The sequence below is a fragment of the Ascaphus truei genome, chromosome 3, assembly GCF_040206685.1.
Source record: "Ascaphus truei isolate aAscTru1 chromosome 3, aAscTru1.hap1, whole genome shotgun sequence".
NCBI lineage: Eukaryota > Metazoa > Chordata > Amphibia > Anura > Ascaphidae > Ascaphus > Ascaphus truei.
Window position 1 is genome coordinate 268,018,462 of NC_134485.1, and position 25,644 is coordinate 268,044,105.

A 25,644-nucleotide genomic window follows, 5' to 3' on the forward strand; every position below is an offset into this window, starting at 1 on the left:
AATTTCTTTGATGCATGCTTAAAATAGGCAGTAATGTCATGTTTGTCGGAGTAAAATCAATAAAATACACAATAATATGATACATATTTCTGTTCTGTACCTGTAGCTACTAATAATTTCTCATGAACATGTGTTACACATGTGTACTACCCTGTTGTTCCCCATCTTCGCCCACCATCAATTGCTTCCACTGCAGCTATGCATTTTGGGAATTCACATGTAAATGAGCACGCAATGGCACGTGCTATATTAGTTACTGCTTTTAGTAGGACTACTACATATATGTCTATTTTGAGATATATATATACAGAATCAGACATATACATATATAGATGCAGGTATGCTTATATTGTGAAGACAGTATAAAAAGCAGTGTAACTATGCAAAATAACTGTAAGCAACGACACGCCTAGTACAGTAATATTTATCACCTGCTGGAAATTGTGACGGATAAATTCCAATGTCACGGTCACCAGCCAAGCCTTCCACGACGACGGTAAGTAATTTTGGCCGAAGCAGCTCCTCCAATGGAGTCAATATGAGACGTTGTGGTGTGGGCCCACCTCCAGTGCCAGTAGCATGCACGCGTTGGTCTTGTATTTTCTTTTTCAATTTGGACCTAATATCATCAAATCTTTTCCGACAATGATACTTGTCCCTGACACTATTCCCACAGGCATTGACACCAATGATTATTGTGTCCCACATTTCTTTTTTGCTTGCTGCACTTGTCCGCCCTTGAAAAACATATAAAAGATATGAGGTAAATTAATAATAATATAAGCACCAGTTTCCTACACTGCTAGCTGTTCCAAGAGATAGCAAACATGCTGTTTTATGTGTAATATGTGCAGCACATGAGCATTCACTACTAAACCTATACATGTAAGCAAGGTTGCATTCATATTGTATGCAGTTCTGGCAAATTGACCGCCTGTGTTTATTTGTCCTTGTAAGGCATGATAAAAAGCTGTGTTTCCACACTAATGAACATAGAAAGATATTGTGTACCCATATTTGCATATGAACAAAACTCAGATGACCTAGGATCACATGTATTTGAATAATAAATGTAAAGTTACACTTACCTACTAAATGTCCATAGAGACTGTCATAGTGCTCCAGAATGCCAGTGACAAGAGCCCTATTTTCCTGGTCATTGAAGCGAGGATTACGTGGCTTCTCCACACGTTTTTTCCGAGCAGGTTTAGGGTCAGAGCTTGGCTGGTGCTGACTGGACTCTCCTTCTTCCAATGGAAGAGCCTCCAAAAGCTGGCCACCAGCAAGCACGCCACCACCAGACACCCCATCAGCAACTGCGCCACCAGCAGCACTCCCAGCACCAGCACTCCCACTCCTAGCACCAGCACTCACACTCCTAGCACCAGCACTCCCACTCCTAGCACCAGCACTCACACTCCTAGCACCAGCACTCACACTCCTAGCACCAGCACTCCCACTCCCAGCAACAGCACTCCCACTCCCAGCAACAGCACTCCCACTCCCAGCAACAGCACTCCCACTCCCAGCAACAGCACTCCCACTCCCAGCAACAGCACTCCCACTCCCAGCAACAGCACTCCCACTCCCAGCAACAGCACTCACACTCCCAGCAACAGCACTCCCACTCCCAGCAACAGCACTCCCACTCCCAGCAACACCACTCGGTGCACCAGCAACATCACTCCCCTGAACAGTACGTTCACTCCGACGCGTACTCCCACGAGTAGCACTCCCACTCCCAGCAACAGCACTCACACTCCCAGCAACAGCACTCCCACTCCCAGCAACAGCACTCCCACTCCCAGCAACACCACTCGGTGCACCAGCAACATCACTCCCCTGAACAGTACGTTCACTCCGACGCGTACTCCCACGAGTAGCACTCCCACTCCCACCAGCATCACTCTTCCCACGCTTTGCGGGCATACTTCCAGCACTCACAAAAAACAGACAAGAAATGTACAGGCAATCACACGACCCACTTCCACATATAAAACAAGACAAAGATGTAAACAAAACAACAAAGGACAAAGCTCACCCAATACACAACAAGTCTCTCAGTCAATATGCAAATCTTCAATCGTCCAGCTCTGTGCGTCTCTCTCTCTCTCTCACTCCCAACAACACAGAGAATGATTAGCAGTACACGTTGCCTTTAAATATGGCGCGCAATCAAAAACATGCTTGTTTCGCCTGATTCAGCAAGATTTGTGATTGTGCAACCTAACAGCACCCCGCCACGCACGCCGATACACCTGTGTGTGATCGGCTCATCATCGTGAGAGTGGGCGGATTTGTTTTCTGGTTGATTTTGAATGTATTCGGCACTTACTGCATACGGAGAGGGAAAAACGCCAATAACATGACTAATCGATAAGCTTGCCGATTTCACATAATCGTCGCTTACTGCATGAGGCCCATAATCCCTAGTGATGCACTCACCTCCACTGATAATGAAAATACATTTTATTATATTACTTCAAAGATAACATATCCAAAAATTCATTAAAACCTCAAAAGATAGAGCATATGTGTACCGAAAACTCTGAATGAGTTGTCTTCCTCATGAGGGGTTCCACCCTGATGGATTATATCAGAGGGTTAATATTGCCCCTTGGGATTGTTATGTACTGTATGGTTCGAAGTGAAAAATATGCTATCATTTAGTGCTGGAGATCATAAAACAACCACTTTGATTCAAGGCTATGGGTGTGAAGACCTCCCATATTTAACCAAAACAGTAGTGCCTGCATTAATCAATGCTGCTGTATTGTGGCAGATTGCCAGGGCATGTGCACGCTTTTATCCATGTTAAACTGTAGTCATATACTGTACACTTTTAAAGCTCTTATTTCTAGTTTACGGAATCAATCTTGGGAGCAATGTATGTACATACTACTAATAAATAGAGCAACTGGCAAAATTCTCATGTTTGCTCCTTGTGGCTAAAGTGTCATACATATATATGTATGTATGTATGTATGTATGTATGTATGTATGTATGTATGTATGTATGTATGTATGTGTGTGAGTGTGTGTTTATATATATATATATATATATATATATATATATATATATATATATATATATGTATGTAAAGCACTTTCCCCCACCCCCTGGGAGATGTGTGGCTACGGTGTGTGTAAGGTGCAATACAAGCGGCTCACAGGAGGCCTGAGCCTCCGCTGCTGGGAACCTGGGGTGTATCCTGGATCGATGCTCTGAAGCGCCTCCACCTGTACGGGATTCTAGTATGTAGAATAACCCTGTTACAGGACCCACATACAATAAACTACACACTTGGTGAAAAGATAATAGTTTTACTGCATGAACGTAATAGATATTCCGGTTTCACCTGGTCATGCACGACCATATATATATATATATATATATCACCTTCAATTGTACAGTCCCACACATAAGGGGCCCTTGGGCACCCAACAACCCCTGTGTTCACAAGGTAATACGCCATTCTTTGTGTGGTACAGCGCTACTCACTTAAGTGTTTGTTGGTGCACGAGTTGAGATGGGTACCTGCCGGGTGCTCCCACAGCAGGGCGCGCTGCTGCGGCGAGATGGAGTCCACAGATCCATTGACGAACTGCGACGCATCCGTCTCTACGTTGGGTGGTATCCTGCCTGGACTGTGCCACAATGAACAATGTCTCTTTGTACAGAGGGGTGATCTGGTCCCAGATCACCTTGGTCCAGGGTGCAGCCGCATCCTGCCTGTGTCCCTCACTCTGGTACTACAGGGGCAGTGTTCCTATCTAGGGGCCTGTCCCTGCAGCAACCATTAAGCTGACAAGAGTTGGGGCCTAATGGGGATCTCTGGCCTGACAGACACCTGCACACACCCTACCCTGATGGCATCCCAGCTCCGACTGGCATGCTCCTCTGCTCGCGAAATGTATCAATGTCCCCCTCCAGGAGAAGTTGCAGTCCTATTGGCTGTTGGCCGACATGTGTCCCTGTCCCAGGGGCTCATGGGACATGTAGTCTCTGCTGGGAGCCTTCTCCTATTGGCCACCGTTCGTATCTTCTCCTGCGCATGCGCGATCTCACACTGCGCATGCGCAGGCATAGCAACATGGCGGCGCCCTGCAAAGGGTGCCGCTGTCGACTCAGTCACCTCTCCGACCACAGCTCTTGCCCTGCACACGCCAAATGCACGCGCTCTCTTTCCCACCACTTGTCCGCCCCCATACCCCCCCAGCACTTCGTAGGTAAGGGGACATGAGGAGCCCAGAGGGAGACCCTGCCACATATATTAATCACCCAAATGGTAAATGGACACTAAGGATAATCTTACACTCACAATTTATTGGGCATGATACTCATGACAGTAGCTACGATCCCTGTCAATTCAGATATTATGTGTCTCAAAGCAGGTTTTGTGCTGTCACTGTTATTCAGCTGAGTTCAGCATGCACTGCAGCGCCCTATTCTCAGTGGATTTGTTCACTTCTAACTCATACTAGTGGGTTCCTTGATCGGCGCACATCATATTTTAGCTAACTTTAGCTCCATTTACAGGGCAGTATAGCTGCTGACGCTCATTACCCGACGCGCGTTCATTCCATGCTTGGAACTTCTTAAGGGGTGGGCAGGTCACTGCTCCCGGCAGATATTTAACTGCATGATTGCCATGGTAACCAGCCAAACAGGTGTGTTTTGGCGCAAAGTAGCCAGCCAATGGGGAGACATGTCAACAAAGACATCCACAGTTACAGCAGTGTGTTCCCGTAAAAACTGAGGTATCTTATCGATCCAAAGTAAGAAAAAAATCCATATAAAAAGATGTGAATCTCCCAAGCTGTTTTAAAGATCTTAATCTCAAGCTAAATTAAATCTGATGCTATATAAAGCTTAGCTATATAAAGTTTAGCACCCTTTTTTTGGATCTTGGTCCAAGTAATAACAGGCAAAAAGTAATCAGTGACCTTTTGTAAATGAGTATTAAAAAAAAAAAGATTTACTAAGTTCATTTACCAACATTCGTATTTCTTTATAAAAAGCCATGCAATTGTTCCTCTACATCGTATAAGTAAAAAAATATACCACACTCCTCATTCAACTACATTCTTGTTTCTTCATATAAACACACACACAATACAAGTAATTATTTATTGCATAAGAATGACATTAAAAACTGAATACTGACTCATGGGATATACAGTATTATACCTACTGTATTTTGAATTTGTAGCAGTAAGCTTCAGTAGCTGTTGTAAACTTGATGTGATATCCTTATCTGTGTCTGACTCCCTGGGGCAAAATACGTCTCCCTGATTGTATCTCTGCCCATGTCTCTTACAGAGAGTTTGGAAAAAAATATAACATTTGTGGAAGAATATTAATTTTGATTGTGGCGATACTGCCTAGCCATGAAATTTCATATTTTTCCCAGGATAAAAGCTCTTTAGCTCTTTCTGTAAGGAAAGGAATCTCAAAAATCAGGGCATCAAAAAACTCATGTGGTGATGGAAACAATGATATAAATATTGATTTGTTAAAAAATTATGTACTGTATAACTATGCATACATACGTCTTCTTAAGGATCGAGTGGTACGCAAGAATTGTGGACTCTGTATGACATCATCTAATACAGTTAATATCAATATGCACTCCTTTATATAGGGGTGTGGGCTGTAGTATTGGTGACTGAAGACTGAGTGTCTCCGTAGTGGTATCATCTCTATCTCAAAGCCCACCCCACAGTGTGACTACATAATGATCAATCAAGCAGTAGCTGAGTAACACCCCTGTGTTGGGTATACATAGGAACCCACACGACCTCTGTGCGGCATTCCCTTGGCGTGTTCTCATCTTGGAGTGAAGAAGTGGAAGAAAAAAAGCAGGATTATCGGTGTACAGAAATGGCAGTTAACACAGGGCTCGCTGCTCTTGATGATAATCCGGACCCGCATGGGATGAATATTGAGTGGGAGCTAAAACACATATTACTGTATAAATATCTCCTATAAATATTTTGTTAATCTTCTTTATTAAGATGACATTGCTGATATTTTTCTAAACTCTTAAGAAATATTGACAAATGTTCCATCAAACCTTGTAACTTGTATGGTAGAACGATGTACATGCACATATATATGATGATCGTAGATACTGTATGATGTTATACTGTATGTTCATTTAGATAGATGTTATGGGATGTACTTTTTTCAAATGTACATATTTACAGTACCATCATATTGATTTCTGATTTAGTCATTACTGTACTGGTTTATGTGTATGCACTTGTCAAACAATCTCCATGTATATTTGAGTTTATGATTAGATGTATATAATATTAATAGTTTTTCTACAGACTATTTGTTTGGTTTTGAATATGTGTCCATAATATTGGACCCAAGTCAAGGTTAGAAATAATATAGCTGTTGATGTAGTTATTTGGAGGATAGTGCTTATCTGCTATATAGAATTTCCTTTATTAGGTTCATGTCTCTCATGTGTTAACCACGCAGATGTGTTGTTCACCTGCACAAACACATCAAGATATTGTTAATGAATTGATTGTATGTATGTATGTACTGTATGTTTGTATGTATGTACTGTATATATATACTGTATATATATATATATATGTATGTATGGCATATCTCACGCTTTACAATGCAACCCTATAGGCCGTTTTCTGACGCCTGAATGCGTTATCCGACGCCTGAATGCGTTTCCAACACTCACTGCCACTGATTAACATGGGACTCACTTTCACTATCCTTTGCTATTTCCAGAATGAATTCCGTTGGATAACCGAGGACTGCCTGTACATACATATACAGTAGTGCCGACGAGTATTCTAAAACAAATCTGGGGTAATCACCAACAAGACCCAGGTACATTCTGGGTACATCATGGGTACATGCTAGGTACATGCTGCAACATTTCAGTGACATTTCTGCAGACAGACTAATGGCCCATCGGATTAACAGCGGGGGTCCCTGGCAGTCCCATTCAAACTGAATGGGACTGCCAGGGACCCCTGCTGTGTTAATCCGATAGGCCATTAGTCTCTGCAGAAATGTCACTGAAATGTTTGCAGCATGTACCCAGCATGTACCTGGATCTTGTTGGTGATAGCCCCAGATTTTCCAAGGCAAGTTTAAGGAAAGTTTTAGAATACTTGTCGGTGCACCTGTACATGGCGTTTCAGCAAGTGATCATGAATTGACATAGAGATTACAATCATGTTAATAAGAACGCTTTAATTAGTCCAGCATCGACACACACATATATATATATATATATATATATATATATATATATATACACAGCTCAACCCCGTTATAGCGTGATCCACTACAACGCAGAACGCTTATAATGCGGTGTTAGCGTGGCTCCCGTTTAAAAAAAATTACAAAATTTTTGAAGCAAACTTCCAGGATTTGCCATGTCCGGGGACACACACACACACACGCACACATGCACACATGCATGCACACACGCACGCACACACGCACACACACCATTATTGGTATACTGCATCATTTTCATTTATTGCATCTGTTCTATATAAATGAATGAATGCATTTAATGAACATAAGAGACACATTTTGAACATGTCTATCTATTTAGCAGGTACAGCATCTGTTCTTTGGAGGGGTTCTGTGCCTAATTAAAAATCATCTGTACTTATTTCTGAAAACACTTACTGGGAACGGGGTTAACAAATAAAATGCCAGCCGCAACCGCTAAGTTCTCAAAATGCGGAACAGAAACTTTTCTGAGTCAAAATCTTAGAAGCCGGCTCGCATCTATTCAGCATAGAGCATCTTTGAATTTTCCGCTTATGGTTTCGCCCTTGGAATCTGCACTCCTGATTGCCTGCAAGGTTTCTTATGGGTTTCAGTGTCCCATTCACAAACCTCTACAGCCTATCAGAGCTTGAGAATTCTCCTGCCAGCCAATCACAGATTTGCCGGTATTGTAAAGCCGGGTGGGCACCTTTTCTCATTCTTCTAAGGGGCATGCGCCAACCTGGCACCTCTGCCTCTTAGCATACTGTGCCCCCCCACAGTCCAGGCTCCAAAGAGTCTGGGTTTGGGCAAATAGTGGCCGGATAGCCCTGTGTTAGCCCAGCACGGTGGTACTTAAGTAGAACTGCAGTACCCCTCCTCTTCTAACACCTTGGCATCCCTGAGGCTTTCATTTCCAGACTACGCACAGACCCATAGGCACCAAGCTTGGTAGACATCTGGTCCCTCGGAATCCATGACTTGGAAATCCCACAGTTCATTGACAGGTTAACAGTACATATACATATTAAACATAACTCTTTAATAAAATATACTGTCTTGTATCTTGTGTGATAAAAATGTGTAAGTCCCTGTTCTGGTGTCAAGGATGGAGTAAGGGGATATACTGCCTACACTCACTAGCCTCATCCTTGCCACACTCTAGAAATGACATTTAAAATTTGTACACACAAAAACCACTCAGAGGTTTCTCATATAGCTGGAGCATCCCCTGAACCCCTATACCAGGTTCAGGGTACCTGGGCATGTACCTGGGCACCCCTCCTTATACTAGGGATACCCTGTATATTGCAGGTATACATTAACCCCTTCATGCCCCATTAACCTTGTCTGGATTATGCTGCAGCAGGAATCCTGGCGGTTAGTCGCAAGAACGTTTTCAGGGTAGGAGTTTGCCCGGAGCAATGTGCTTTGATATATCCGAGAATCTCACTTGATTCCCGGCTTCATCTTTTGGGGTATCCCATAACTTTGAACTCCCGATATATAGTCACATTCTGTAAAGACTTTCTCTGGCAAACCCACCCTGAAATTTACAGCCTATAAATCTCCTGGTCCCAGCACACCAGGAAAGGCAAAACACAAAAAATCTTTGTCGCATAATTTGCATACAGTCAAAGCATTTACGACATCTAGGTCCAAAAGCTGACACTGTAGAACCTCAACACATGATCAGGGGTACCCAAGTGGGCTGAACCTTTAGTAGTGAGCCGGGGTACCCCTTCACCGTCACAATGTGCCACTGGAATGTACTGTATGTCTAAACAGCAATTAAAAAGTATATAGGTCCAAGTATATGTGGTCCAAAACAAATCCAATGAGGAGTAACTCAGGTACAAATCGAACCTCAATACGAGAGTACTCAACTCAAAGAATAGGGGTATATGATGGCATAAGTATATGGTATGATACTAAGAATAATATTAGGAATATATGTAAACTAGGTATCAATAAGGGTAGAAGTGGCTACAAATATATAATATACTAATAATGGTGAATCAATTAGGGGACATGTAGCTAATAGATTGTGCTAACATGTACCCCAGTAATAGCCACTTTTAATTAGCAGATGGAATGGCACTGTAATCTCAATGCATCAATGATGTGACTAGCTCACATCAAGGTAGGTATCAGTCACACAGCAGTGATAGATAAATCAAACCTTCCAAATAGGGGTTGAATATGGAGTATATATCACTATAATAGTTCAATAGAACAGACTCTGTGGCTTAGCCAAATTGAGGGATTAAATATATTATTAAAGTCTGTTATAATAATCTATCACTGAGTCTGTTCTTTTACATCTGAGATATTTGGCACTTGATATACAGTAGCTACTATTTTCCTGGGCAATTATTCTTTGGCTCTGTTGTTTAGTAGGCTATCAAATAGCTTAATTATGTACTCAGTGCACCACTGTATTGATTGGTCTAGCTATTAAGGTTCCTCAGCAATATTTTCAGCCTTTCTATTGAACACACACACACCAGCATTGGAAAGTGTTAAATACCTCTGGTTTCATTTGTCCCCTCCTTCCCTGCGTGGGGGTGCCACCAGGTTCCCGATTGCGGTGGCCATTTTTTTTGTCTACTATACAATGTTTTATTGCTACCTACAAACGGAGACAGACAGACACACGGAGACAGACACCCAGCACCCCCTGCGCTATGGCTGACCCGTGGTGTTAGATCCCCAGCACCCTGCTTTGGGTAAGTCCTGCATGGGGGTGCAGCCGGGTCCCCTGATTGCAGCAGCCATTTTCTCCCCGCGATCCCGGTTATAATGCGGTCTAATTGGGTGGACCCTGAGCACCGCGTTTTAATGGGGTTCAGCTGTATTTATATAGTATTAGGTGATTTTTTATTTGGGCTAACCATTTATGTCATAGGACAAGTTTTTGAGAGTTTTCCTCTCTTCCTCAGGTCAGCAATACTGGTATACAAAGGTTTCTACAACTTAGACAGGGATTGGAAAAGAAAGAGAAAAGGAAGAACAGAGAGGCACTGGAAGGGTGTTAAAAGAGAGATAAGGAAAAAAGAGATAAGTTTTGTATCTCTCACGCATAAACCTCAATTTACGATTGTTTGGTGGGCCACTGGCAGATTGGGTGCATAACGATCGTCAGCCGGACAGTCAATGGGAACATACAGAGACATTTGTACAAACAAGGAGCGAGATGAGCAGGGAAAAAGGGAAGAAGGAAGAGAGCCAGAGCGGGAAGAAACAGAGGGAGCAAGTCAGGGTGAAAAGGACTTGAAGGCACCAGGGCGGGAGGAGGGCTGTGAGAGAATCAGGAGGGTCACATAAGGGAAGACTCAAGACAGCAGGAACACTGAGGGAGATAGTCAGGGTCAGAGGAACACAAAAGGGCAAATCCAGGGCATGGAAACATGAAGAGAAGGGAGAGGTTGAGCCAATCTGAGGAGTTCCTCAGGGCCTTCAGATCATCTCCAAGGTAAAAAGGTAATTATGTCCTCAGGGCCTCTTGCGTCTTGGAGTGTATGGCTCCATTCTGAACAGATCCTTTGGGGTTTTTCAGTTGGGGGTCATCTTTTGGTATCAGGTATTATTGGCTGAGAAGGATTCGTCCCTCTTCTGCTGTTTTGATGGGTGACTGGGCTCAGTTTTTCATTATAATGAATTGGAAAGGGAATCGCCATTTATATTGCAGTTATGGCTTTAAGGCTTCTTCTTTTTGCCAATGTCAGGGGTGATAGTCAGGGACGATCTCGAGATTGTTGTAGTTGTCTAGGAACTCCACCGGATCGCATTTAATATATCTTCCTTTATGTGGAAATAGTGCATTCGCACCAATATGTCTCTTGGGGTCTCCTGAGGTGCAGATCTGGCTTCATGGTGCAGTGAGCTCAATCCATCAGCAACTCTTTACATTCTGCTGAGGGTAGGAGAATTGGAAAAAAAATAATCAGGAAGGATTTTATAGCATTATGGTCCTGGTCTTCGGATATCCCATTGATACCTATTCTCCAAGTTTTTCTGTTTTTCCTGAATGTCTGTAATGGTTTTTTCTACGGTAGAGAAATTTTGTTCCAATTTGCTCTGGCCTAACTCTGTCATCCACCATCAGTTCTAGGGCCTCCGTTCTTACATTTATGGTTGTGAGGTCTTGCTTTAGCTCTGCCATAACCTTTTTTGCAGATCAGCCTGAATGGTGAGCTTGAACCCATGTAGTGTGAGCTTACAATCTTTGAAGAAAGCATGCATCTTTTTTTGCTGTGACCGGTAATGGGTCTATCAATTGTGATTCTGACTAGGAGTGTCGGGATAATTTCTTCCACTTTCATATTGCCACCTGGTTGTTGGGCCTCAGATCACCGCTCTCTCCGGGCATGGAACTGGGAGACCTGCATCAATCCTGCTCTCTTTTGGTCTCATCTGCAGCTCTTGAGGAGATGTTGGTATCAGATATCTTTCTGATTTGAAAAGTTTAAACCTGTATTTTGTTTAATAAATCGTCCCTTCGTTGCAGAGCACCAGCCTTAAGCGGTCATCTTTGAGCTGCGTCAAGCCACACACCCCTGTACATCTCTAATTTGGATATACTTCAGATCCACTTACAGTACATGGTAATTTGAGCATTTTATTACTATTTTGAACATTGTTAAAGTTATAACAGTGAGGGAAAGAAAGAGAAAGAAAGAAAGAAAGAAAGAAAGAAAGAAAAAAAAGAGTGGAATACATTGAAAAAACTACAATGCTACATAGTTACTCTGTGACCTGTAATACGGTTATTTTTCTTTTATCTAGCACATCAGCCATGGGCCAAGAACCCAAAATTTATATCACCCAGAAGTTTTATGTATCACGATAGGAAAAATGTAGAAAGAAAATGCATAAAGTCTGCAGGTCTATAAAAACCTACGAAATGGTAAATGCATGTAGCTTATATAGTATACAACATTCCAAGGGTTAAGCATAGGGTATGTGTGATAAGAGTGCTTGCTGCTAGTCTAGTCATAAATTAAGATACAGAAGCCAAGACAGATGAATAACAATTTGCTCAAAATACATGGTGTTTGGATGTGAAATGTATGAGCTTCACTTACTGTGTATGAATCTAAGTGCAAAATCAGCAACAAATGTTTGCTCAATATACTGTACTACTACTGTATTTGTTTTTGCATTAGAAATTCAGTTCCTGATAGCATATCATGAAGGGTAAAAAATATCTGGCTTCTAATCTTGGTCATTATGATTGATGAACAAATGGGAAGAACATACAGTAGTGTATATTATTCCATTATTGTAGTCTACAAAAAAATAAGTTTGATCTTTCCATAACAGCTCAAATACTATTTTCCTGAAATGTAACTGTCGATCCATACAATTTTAGATTACCTGCTCTTGAAACTGAATAGTTATTGGGGGTTTACAGCTAAACGGACATATTTAGTCCCTAGTTAAGTGCATGAGAAGGCAGTTCTGCTTTTGACTTTGAGCATAGAGGGTGACGGTATCAGCGGCCTTGCGATACCCCTCATCCTCTCTCTCTCTCTCTCATACCCGCATCTCTTACCTCTCTTACTTCCCTCTCCCCCACCTCTCTCTCCCTTATGTCCCCACCTCTCTCTCCATTAAGCACCCATCTCTCTCTCAATCACGCGCCCACCTCTCTCGCACCACCAGCTCTCTCTCATGCCCCCAACTCTTTCTCTCTCTCACGCCCCCACATATCACTCCCACCTTTCACCTCTCCCTCCTACCCCTCCCTCTCTCCTCTCTCTTCCTCCCACCTGCCCCTCCTCTCTCCCTCCCATCTTTCAAACCCACCTCGCCCACCTCTCTCCCACCCACACATCTTTCTCCCTCCCATAATACACCTCTTGCCCACCCACCTACACACCTCTCCCTCCCACCCACTTACACACCTCCCTCACACTTATACACCTTTCTCCCATCCTCCCACCAAACTATACACCTGTTTAACTCCCACGCTCCTCTCTCCCACCCTCCTACCTCCATCTCTCCTACTCGCCTTCCTCTCTAACCTACCTCTCTACCTCCCTCCCATCTACCACTCCCTCCACCTCACCCCTCCCCCTTTCCCCCTACCCCTACCCCTCACCCCCACCTCTTCCTCCCCACCACTATTTCCCTCTCCCTCCCCTCCCCTTTCTCCACCCCCACATCTCCCTCCCCTTTCCCAACCCCCCACCTCTTATTCCCCCTCTCCCACCACCTCTCTCTCCCTGAAACATATATATATATATTTTTTTTTATTATTATTATTAATTTTTTTTAGTGCAGCTTGGATTGACTCTTTGACCTGAAAAAGCTTGCACTCACTGTTAAATCAACTGCTAGTGCTACATGAAATCTTATCCTTATTAGAGATTCCTTTGAATAGGAGAGAAAGAGCCAGTAGTTCACCGCATATCCATGCAAGCAACTAAGTCAGGTGATCGGGTATAGATTAAACATAGTTTAAGAGCAGCTCATTATCACTTCTCTACTGACCTTTCCTTCTGCAGAGCTACATATATATATATATATATATATATATATATATATATATATATATATATATCTCTATCTAAACAGAAATCATAAACAAAACTGTAGCTATCATATATATTTAAATTTTGTGAAAAAGATTTTATAGAGCGTATAAATGCCCCAAAGAGCTACTATTGCGACAAGGAGATAAAATGCTATAGTTGCAAAGCAATTCTACGCCGTAAGATACGTTAAAGTAAATGGGCTATGAGGTATTTTACAGCATCTTACAGAATTTTTCGTAAATCTAACCCAAATTAACTAGCCCAAATTGACATGGACGTGGGTTTCAAACCAATGTTAATGATCGTTACATTAATACTAGGTCACTTCTTAAATTAAATATTTCAAATATATTTTTCAGGATCTCTAAATTATGTCCTAAATATGAAACATTTTCCTCATTATTTTCCTATTTTCTAATTCACAGATGATTTACATACCTGCATTTCGTATAATGAAAAAAATGTACTTTAGCGAGTAACATTTACAAGTTCTCTTTATTTCCTCAATATTAATTTTTGACACAGATTAATATGTGATGAAATGTCCTGTATTTCAATGATTCTCATTTGCAGCTCAGTTGTAGACTTGTAATATGACTCATGTATTGGTTCCCTTTATGTACTGTTGTCTCCTCTTAGCCATTATGGATTTACAGTAGGTTTCAGCTCTTTCAGGGAGCAATTCAAGTGGGCAATTTTTTTACATTTTAACATGGGATTGAAACCGGGGATCTCCAGATCCAACCCCCATTAATTTCAGCCCTGGGGACCCCTTGCTTCCAGAGATACTTACCTCTGGTGGGGTGCCGGTATCGCTCTGCTTTTTAAAGCTCCCGCATTAAAGCTCCACCAGATGATGTCACAGCTTCCTATAGGCCCGCCGGGCGCGGAAGCTTTGGGAAGGGGAAATTACGTGATTCCTGCTAGCCGAACGGAGTGGCTACCAGCAGCACCTATGTAGGTATGTATATTCAGAAACGGGGGTTACCCCAAAGCTGAAATTAATGAGGATCAGCTCCGTAGACCCCCTGCTTCAATTCTGTGTTAAAAAAAAATGCGAAAAGATTCACCCGCTTGGATTGCCTCTTTAAGACAAATGTTTCTTTATAAAATGTTAACTTTTTACGTAGGGTGCACCTATCCCTGCATAATATTACAACTCCCATATTCTAATAATCTATTCTGTAAAAATTATAATAATCTATTCTAAATTATGCAGGATGAAACACTGCTTTAGTACATAGTCCGCTATTGACTTTAATTTCAAAGTACTTTGTCAGCAACTTGACTACTTTTAAATGGAGAGTTGGTTGATAAATGTTGCAAGCGTGTGTGCCACCCCTGTTATGCCTGAGCACCTTTCCTTAGCTCTCAGATTCCCTTAGAATAGTGTTTCTCAAACAGGGTGCCGGGGAACCCTGGTGTGCCGCGACCCTCTACCAAGGGTGCTCAATGGTGTGCATCTCAGGCGCAGCCTGAATATGTAGAGGATGCGATCCATAAGTCCTGGAGAGAGTAGCCTCTTCATCTTTATAAAGTGCAGGATGCACCTGCTGAGCATCTGACGTGAGGTGTATGGGAAGGGGGGGGGGAGGGGAAGAGGGACAGAGTGCGAGTTTTGTGTGGGGAGGAGAGTGGGTTGATTTTGTGTGGGGAGGACGAGGAAGGTTGGTGCTTTTTGTGGGGTTGAGGAAGGACTGTGGTGTAATTAAGAGGATGGGATAAATGTAGTGTTTATGATTAAGAAAGGGGGTGAGTGATGTGTGAGAAGGAGGTGATACATGTGGAGTGTGTGTTGAGTAGAAGGGTGACTATGATGTGTGATTGTGGAGTGTGTAAGAAGAGGGTATTAAGTGTGTTGGGTGTGTACTTGTGGAAAAGAAGGTGAGTGTGTATGTAAGCATGGAGGGGATGAGTGAGGTCTGAAGATCAAGGGTGCCCAGAGATTTAAAAAAAACCTCCAGAGGTGCACCTGCGCAACAAAACACTGATTTTCACCTTCTGCAATCTGACCGTCATACTTCTAACACTACTTAAACTGACACCACAAACTTAGCCAACAATCTAACAAACTGACACCACTAACACTCATTCTGGCAAACCTCCCTATCATCTTTACCATCTATTATTGTCTGCTGTTTCTGCTCTTGCCTTTTCTTGATCTTCTGTTGACCTGGTGTACACCCCCAAATATACACCTCAAGAAGTCCCCATGCCAGGAATGCCTTATCAGCAAGTTGCTATTTGTTGCCTTGAATGAATAAATCACAAAATGAGCTTTTCTAAGTCAGGCCTATGGTATAGTATGCCTCTTTTTATCATATACATGTGAGTACTGTAGATTTCCTTTGAGTCATGTATTGCATTTTTTTAAATTTATATAGTGCCAACCATATATCAGGACTATACAGAGCTGTTGTATATCTATTTATTAAACTATTATATTCTCATAGAATAATAATATACATACAGTATGTGCATAATAAATAAAGATACATACTGTATTTGGTGGAAACGAGCCATGAAGAGCTTACAATGCAGATAGTTTCTTGGGAGACATACACAGACAGAAGCAGTACGGTACAAGAGTATATTTTCAACATCAGCCTGGGTTTTCTGGCACAAAATTTTAATGTTTTACTGTCATAAAATGCCTTATTTAGAAGCTTACATTTTTTTTTACCAGCAAAGGTTAAAGTAAAAAAAATTAATCATCATTAGGCATTAGATCCCAAGGCTACTAAACGCATAGCAAACAAACCCCTAGGGCTGCTTTGTTCAGTGTTCAGTCTTTGTTCTTAGGCATACACTCCTGCCTGGCTTTATTATTCCTTTACCAGAAAGATTTCTGAAGCGTTGAAACTCAATATACTAAGCACATTTGGACTATATATGTATTATTACTGAAGGCCACAAACATTGAATAAAACAAAAGAGCTGACATCCATATTGAATTTCCTAAACAACGATGCATGGACTCCCCATGACAATGAAAATTATGCAGACAATAGAAAACTTTAAGGGTAAAGCTGTTACTGCCATGTATTATAATTGTATAGTTTAACTCTATCTACAAAAAAACACGCTAGTTAAAGCAAAAATCCCTCTAAACTACCACTCCCCTCTCCCCGCTTCCCTCCCCACTCCCCTCCCCACTCCCCTCCCCGCTGTCCTTTAGGATCCAGAGGGTCTTTTACAGTTAAACTGCACTGTGTTCAGCTCTAGGGACCCTCTGGTTCCAGAGATACTTACTAGTGAAGTTAGGGTATTACTTCCTTGTTTTAAAGGGGATTTAAATGGCCGTCTAACAGGAAGCTGCAAGCAGTGATGTTGCGGCTTCCTTTTGGCCTAAAAAGTGGCGACCATTTTGTTTCCCCTGAAGGTAGATTTGAACCTGGTAACTTCACCGGTAACTATCTTGAGAACCAGGGGGTAAATAAAAAAAACATGAATATGTGGGATTGTTGCTTTGATTTGCAGAGGAAGCAGATCTGTCTTTACGTATTAACCTATTCGTCCTGGATTTATTTAAGATAGAATCAGATAGCCCACTCAAAGATAGCTGGAAGTTGTTGTAAGCCAGTGTCAGTAATAGGTGTGGTGGGTTTTAGTAGGTAAATATGACCTAAAAAGAACCTTATGTGAAAAGATTAAGATGAGACATTTTTGTTCCTTTGTAGTCCGCATGGAAAACAGCCCTGTGCTGCTGAGTGGCGAAAGTGAAATACAATTGGAGTTGCCATGTCAACACTCTAATAAAGGCTCTGGGCCATTTTTAAAAAAAGAATAAAAATAAAGTCAAAAACAGCTAGAAAAAAAACAAATGAGATTGGTAATCTCTTATAAAGGGTATGATATGGAGCGCACTTTCAAAATATGTTTACTGAGGTGAACTAAATCTTTAACCCCAGCAAAATCATAGTTTTACACACATGTTATGGGAGCCATTTTAGATGGAAGTGTGGTGTTCTAGCTTTTTATGAGAGTCTAATATAGAGGGTGAGACGACCATTTCAAGCATCTTCTGGTCATTACGTAAGCGGCATGCTAAAAAAGTTTCCATCGCTCTAAAATAAATTGTTTTACTTATTGGGATCTTGGGAAAATGTGTACGTTTTGCTTTTCTCTGTGTCCACTGAACAATACATTCATGTCCTTCGTGTTCGACCAACAGTTTTGTCACCAAAAGTCATTCAATATTGTAAAAAAAACTAAAAAACAGCCAAAACATTTGTTTATCGTGGAAACGTTTTGCGAAATTATTTACGAATACTTTCAGTTCTGTGATTTCTTTAGGAAAGGTGCATTTAACCTAATAAGCATGCCCCTGTCCTTATTTTACTTTCATCATTGGAGGAAGCTGTCCCTTTAAGGAAGCCATTCTCATACCAACGAGAACTCATTGTTTGCCATGGGTGAAAGCATTACATTTCTTTAGATTAATTTTTACAGTTGTTGTGTAATAGAGCACTTTTCTGGCGAAAGAAATATCCATAAATAAAAATAAATATATATTTTCATGAAATTGCCATTTGGAATGTCAGGTTTTGACATGGAACTGTATGGGGTTTCAAGCTTGAATAAATGACCAAATACTGAACTAGAAATGTTAAGATAATGGGGATGTTTGACTGTTTAAATTGAATGTCATTTATTTAGGCAGACTGTCTTGTTCAGTTTCTACTTAGTTTTTTTTATGTGTACGTTTCATGGACATACAGTTGTGTAACATGCAGTAACACAAAACCCAGGAGACACTTTTCTCATCCTCTGATAGGGTTGCCAGGTGGCTTTTCCAAAAATACTGGACACAATGGTGAAAGGTGCGACGCGCGTGAGAATCGTTGTTGGGGAAGAATGTTATTTATAAATTACCTGACACTTATTTTTTCTAAATTTCACTCCAAGTATTTACCAATTTGCACCAATTTATATTCTATTTTGTAAAAATACTCTCATCCCCCCCTCCCTTCGTCCTCTCACTCCCCTCCCTTCATCCTCTCTCAACCCCCCTCCCTTCATCCTCTCTCAACCCCCCTACCTTCATCCTCCTTTAACCCCCCTCCCTGTCATTATAACCCCCCCCCTCCCTTCATCCTCTCAACCCCCTCCCTGTCATTATCACACTCACAGGACAGCCAGGGAAAACACACACACAAAACAGTACAAGTACAAATTGTCACGGTTGTGCTCGCCACAAACCAGGACTGGACCGTGGGGCTGAGGTGGGGTTGTATAATCACCGACCTGAGACCACGTAGTCGGATCTGGATTGCGCAGTTCGTAGTCGTACATAGCAGGGTCTGGAATGGAGAGAGCAGCGAAGTCAGTGGACGAGCCAGGGCCAGGATAGGAGACATCAGGGTAAATGTTATCCAAGCGGAGTTTTGGTAACAGGAAGTCAACTAGGTCCCGCTTCAGCCTAGTAGCTGCAGGATGGGAGCGGGGTCTGCGTGTGCGGTGACCATGGCCCATGGTACCGGTCTCTGGCGGGGGTAGGCAGACCGGAGTGGGCACACCGCCAGGCAGCACTGGAAAACCAATGTTTCAGCGCAGGAGTCCAGATCGAGCCTGTGCAAGGAGAGAGAGCTACAGACCTCAGGACTAGTAGACCGGCCTCTGCTAAGGGAAGGGCAGCAGGCCTCAGGAAACAGGGAACTGAAGTAAACGCTGGAGAACCTCCGCTTCAGCACAGGAACCAGGACATGGCCGCTGCAATGGAGAGGGTGTAGCAGGCCCCAGGAACCAGTAGACAGGCCTCTGCTATGGAAAGGGCAGCAGGCCTCAGGTAGCAGGGAGCAGAAGTAAACGCTGGAGATCCTCCACTTAAGCACAGGAACCAGGACACGGCCTCTGCAATGGAGGGAGAGCAGCAGGCCTCAGGAACCAGGAACTAGGAACACAAACTAGGAACAAGGAACATGAACATGGAAACAGCAACAAGGCGGCCAAACAGGTGGCAGTGGCAAACACAGTGAACATCCAAGAAGGATTATGCTCAGCAGAGAAGGATTGTGGGAATGCAGTACTTAAAGGCCAGCGGGCCAATCCCCGGAGGAGGGTGTGAGGGCACTGCTCCAATGAGTGATAGCCCACACAGCTGCTGTTGATTGCAAAGAGGGAATTAGAGAGAACAACAGCACCCTGCAAGGCTACGAGAAAAGCCAGGTGTGGATTGCTGACACACACACACACACACACCAAATACACACACACCAGATACACACAGGATACAGTCTCACCACTCCCTGCTCTTTAATTATTATCATTGTTGTCCCTGGGTAATGCACTATTGCAGTGCTGTCTGCATGTTTTGTCTTTTCTTTTGAGGTTATCAATCGGAAGAACTTTGTCTACAATCCAATCCCTATCCTTGCCCCAGCGCAACAGGAGGTGTTTTTCTTCTAATGCCCATTTATGCCAAGAAGTGAAGGTTTAGATAATGCTGACATTTAACTGACTTGACCATGACAGAACTTTAAATATCCTTTCCACATCACCATGTTTAAGGAATAAGAACGCTGTTAAAAAAAATATATATATATATATATATTTAAATATATATATTTAATAATTATTAATATATTATTATAATAATTAATAATTATTTATTAATATATTTAAAATATTACTGGATTACTGATTTAATTCTACAGTGAAAAGTGATATGTTCTACTGTCTCTGTAAATCCTCCCTACTTACCACTTAGATTGCAAGCCCTTCAGGGCAGGGAATTTTCCTAATGTCTGCTTTTATGTCAGAAGGGCTTGTTCTTTTTATGTCTCCTATTATTATGTCACGTGTACTACTGCAGTAAAGTGCTGGCATTGTACAACTTAAGATACAGTACATAAGAGCTTCATCTTGCATTTATTTGCAAAATGTAAATTGTTTTAGTTTTTAATAGTATAATAAATAAATGTAAAATGTTTTCCATGCTAATGCAAATTGTTGGATAACAGAAGGCATGTTGATAGCACTGCTGATCTCTCATGTCATTCAGAGGAATGGTCGTCAAATTATACCATATAAAAGGGTACATGGATAGCACTTCTTGGTAAAACAAGTGTCGGTCTCTATAATCCAATATAAAAGGTAAAGCAGTAGGTGCTCAGAGGAATAGACCCAATGTCCATAAACTTGGCTAATACCAAGGAATAAATCTGGTCCTCTGGCAAACGCACAAAAATAATTAAAATATGTGGTCAGTGAATGCACATTTTGGTGCAAAGAACAAAATAAATTCAAACAAATATAGAAAAAGTAAGCTAATCACATTGCAGAAATGACACAATACATATGCATGGTAAACACATGAGCTTTAGTGTGATAGAGATGTACAGTAGGCGACATTTCAGGGTTAACTGTGCCCTGAGAGCAGAAGTGAGACCAGAAGTTGAGTTGTGTTCCAGAATCAAGTGACATCAGTATTTAGAAGCTGCCACACATATTCCACTATAGATAAGATAACCATACGCTATGCTATACCAACTCCTAAAAACAGGGAAGGGAAATAATAGAGGGACATCGCTGGTATATAACCAATTAGTAACAACCTGTATCAACAGAAAACAGAGTTGTACCACAGGAAAAATACTTGTAATGTCAGTACATACTGTATATACTGTATGTAGTAAGTTTTACTGCCGGCGTGGATTTTTTTATTCTACTTTTCCTTATAATTATAACGGTATTTGCCCGGGCCCATCTCATATTGACCCCCCTCTGTGGACACTGACCCCTGTTACATGAAGTGTAGTGTGGTGCACCTGCTGGCTTACAGAATCCCTGAGTCTCCCGCGATGGTGTGGGGGATGGTAACAGGACTGGCTTATGAGGTATTGCTGAGTTATACTCACTCATGGTACAGCGCCTCCATCTCTTCCAGACCCCACCGTAGTAGGGAGGAGTCTCTGAAAGAGAACCTCTTTGTGCACCTTCTTCCCAAATGACTCCACAATCAGGACAGAAGCGTTCTTTATCTTTGGCATCCTTTATTACCATCAGACATGGACAGCCGCCCATCATAGCGGCCGGTTTTCTAGCCGCTCATCTCAGGTTGCCAACCCAAAGGAAGTCCCTGGACACTCACTCCTAGTCAGGGCCCTAGAAGCTGTCCTTGCTCTTCCCTTACTCCCAGGTGGAGTAAGAGGAATAGCCTGCCCACACCTCTCCCCTAAGGGAGGGCCACAAAAGATGCCAAAGCCTTGACAGTTTGCTGGGTCAGACCAGTCTCTCTCAGGTGGGTGAGACAACTAACTAAATACAGGATATGCTGCATATTAAATAGATTCAGTAGGCACCACCCCTATGTCACTGTAATTGGACACAGAGCCTGATGACACTACCTTCACCAGATATTACACAGCACAGGAGTGTGAGGGCAAACCCCATGATTACTCCTGGCAACCTGCCCTTAACAGGGATTATTGCACAGGAGGAGAAAGGCATGTAACCCCAAAACTACACAGGGCTACATAATCTTTCACACTTTGTTAAAATTATTTTAGGTGTTCGCTTGAACTTTTATTTTCAAGATTTATATCAATAAAATAAATATGTTAGTTTGTAAAACGATAATAAAAATCCAGTCATGGTATAACTAAGTACTTGAAGAGTATCTCCATCTCACTGTTTTTCCCCAATACTCACTGATAACGAGGTAAATATAATATACTGCAGAATAGACTACATCCAGTAGCATACAGTATATGTACTGTAGAATAGAATATCTAGACAACCACAAAATACTGTTCACTGATCCATTACACTTAACAAAGGTATTCACTATCTAAGAACATTCATAGAAGAAAGTACTTTATGTTGAATTAAAACATTGGTGTTAGAAATTACACCGTTCCATCATTGTAGCATTTCAGCTTCTTAGCTCATTGGAAAGCATGCAAAGGATCTTTGTAGCCTTTCTTTATTCTTGCAACAAAACCTCTATTACAGTCTCTTCTGAAAAGCTTTCATCATTGGGATATGTCACAAAACAGCAGAGAGCAATTTCTGAGTCCAACCACTGTGTTCCTTTATGTTAAAAAGCACTACATTTGCCTGAATTATTTACAGTTGTGTATCAGTCATAAGTATCATGGCTGATTTGAACCCCTAAGAGAAGGAATACTATTGTTTATAGAAAACCAGTGGGTTCGCAGCTGGTAATATATACAAAACATCAGAAAACAAATAAGCGGTATTGTGAAAAGGAGAATAATTTTCCTTCACATAAATATTGTAAGCTAGATATACTAAAGAGATAAGTAGACTGTGCGTAGGGGAACTATACATTGATATAGTAATATACATGTATTAAATAATCATCCCTGAAGAACATGGAATTGCCAATAATGCCCTGGCTGGAGGAGTGTATACCAACGAGGTTATTATTGGCCCATAATGCCCTGTTCTGTGGGAAAAAAACTATTATAGGTTAAATGTATGTGTTGTTTTTATATTGAAAATAATAACCGGCCCTCTTGCCTTCCCATCCTGTCCCTTGCAGCCCAGCTCCATTAATCTATATTTAATAGCTATGTAAAATATGCTGTGAGCACTAGGAAAGAGAGTAACGGGTTAAATAGTTATGCTGTTTACAAGATTCTTCTATTTTTTTTTGTAGCGCTACATAGATACAGTATCTACTTCGACTTGAAAATATTTTTTGCATTTCAAAAAATGTTTTTTATTTTTGTGCTGGAAATTATGGCTTTTCTGTGTTTTGCTTAGGAAAAGAGAAGAATGCGTGGAAATGCTCAAAGGTGTAAAACTATATAAAATAAGCACCAATGCATCACAAGAAGGGGGTGAGAGGTGTGTGTGAAGGCAAAAATGAGTACAAATGTTAAATGTAGCTTATACATAATCACAGCCAGGGGTATTGATTAGTTATCCTTAGTAATGAAAAACTTAAAAATGGATATATTGTAGAGATAGAGGAATCTAGAGCAAGTATACTTGTAAGTGCATTACTGGTAATGTGCAACCTTTTGAGTGCACAACAAAACCTGCAGGTTATTGACCAAGGTCAGGGGTAGAAAATACCCTGAAGCAGATTACAGGTGTGTTTGACATGATCTTTCTATTAAAAGTTCCTTTTGATTATACAGAAAATATTGATTCCACCTGTAAACGCTAACATGACATTCCTGTGTAGGCTACAGAGCACACAGATCTGATGATGTCAGAGAGCAGCCTGAGTGAACCCTGACAAGGGCAATACATGTCTGTGCTCATACATTTCACGTTTTGTCAATATTTTTCCAAGGTGTCAAATAATTTGTAAAGTGATGGTTGCAACAATATGGAAATAACGAACAGCTTGCAAAAAAGCTGATGTTAAATTAATTTACAGTATTAGGAACACATTTGCTTTAAAAAGGGTGCATTTTTTAACAGAGCAGCCGACAGCTTGCCAGAGGGCCAGGACAAGAGACCCCAGTGGAGCTCAGGTTCTTGATTTGGGAGTTGGGGGGCCCTCTCCCCCCTTATTGGTGGCCCCCGCTCCCCTCTTATTGGTGGCCCAGCCCCTCCTCTTTCTCACTCTACTGTCCCCTCCTCTTTGTCACTCTCCCATCCCCTCCGCTTTCTCACTCTCCCATCCCCTCCTCTTTCTCACTCTCTCATCCCCCCTTCTTTCTCACTCTCTAATCCCCTCCTCTTTCTCACTCCCCTATTCCCTCCTCTTTCTCACTCTCCCATCCTCTCATCTTTCTCACTCTCCCATCCCCCTCCTCTTTCTCACTCTCCCATCCCCTTCTCTTTCACACTCTCCCATCCCCTCCTCTTTCTCCCTCTCCCATCCCTAACTCTTTCTCAGTCTCCCATCCTCTCATCTTTCTCACTCTCCCACCCCCCTCCTCTTTCTCACTCTCCCATCCCCTTCTCTTTCACACTCTCCCATCCCCTCCTCTTTCTCCCTCTCCCATCCCCTTCTCTTTCACACTCTCCATCCCCCTCCTCTTTCTCACTCTCCCATCCCCTTCTCTTTCACACTCTCCAATCCCCTCCTCTTTCTCCCTCTCCCATCCCCAACTCTTTCTCAGTCTACCATTCCCTCCTCTTTCTCATTCTCCCATCCCCTCCTCTTTTTCACTCTCCTGTTCCCTTCTCTCTATCATTCTCCTCTCCCCCTGGATCCTATCTGTGGAGTGGGAGGAAAGGTTCCGTCCTGCGGAGGGGGTCCCGTCCAGGCATGGCTGACACCGGAAGTCGGTCCCTTCCAGCGGGCCTGACTGCAGTGATCAGATTGCCAGAGCAGGCCCCCTTCCTCCACCAGGCCTGAGACAGATGTCCCCTCTTTCTCCCCCGGTCACCAGGCCTGTTTGTTAACATAGTATGGCTTAACCACTTCACGTCTGGAGAAACCTACAACATTTTCTATTAGCAGTGTATACAGGGGTCCCCTCTGCAGCAGTTAGTGTTCAGTGATACAGAAAAAGATAGAAATGGTTCAGAGCATGTATTTGTACTAAACAATACACAATAATGGTAGTATTTCAGAGTTTTAGTATGAAACGCTTGAAATATTTTATTTTAGGAAACAGCAATGAGAGATCTCAGTGAAATGCAACTACTGTAGATTATTTTGCTTCTTAGGTTTCCCCATCCCCAATAAATGAAGCTGTATCCCTACAGCTGCCACCCTAAATAATAAACCAAAGAAATGCCAATGCCAATCTATTCTCTTATTGAGGTGAACACTAAACACTGCCGTGGGTTTTTAATTTAATGATTTCAGCATTTTGTATGGATTTGATGGAGGCTCTCCTCACCATCAGATTTTTTCATGATTCATTGTACTGTATAGTATTCAAATGTTTCTTAAGCTGTAAG

At 42.0% G+C, this 25,644-nt stretch overlaps 1 protein-coding gene across 1 annotated transcript in view; it reads left to right on the top strand.

Moving 5' to 3' along the window:
* The window catches only part of FGF14 (fibroblast growth factor 14), a 782,690-nt gene that overhangs the window by 230,025 nt on the left and 527,021 nt on the right, over positions 1-25,644 (top strand). The window lies entirely within an intron of this gene.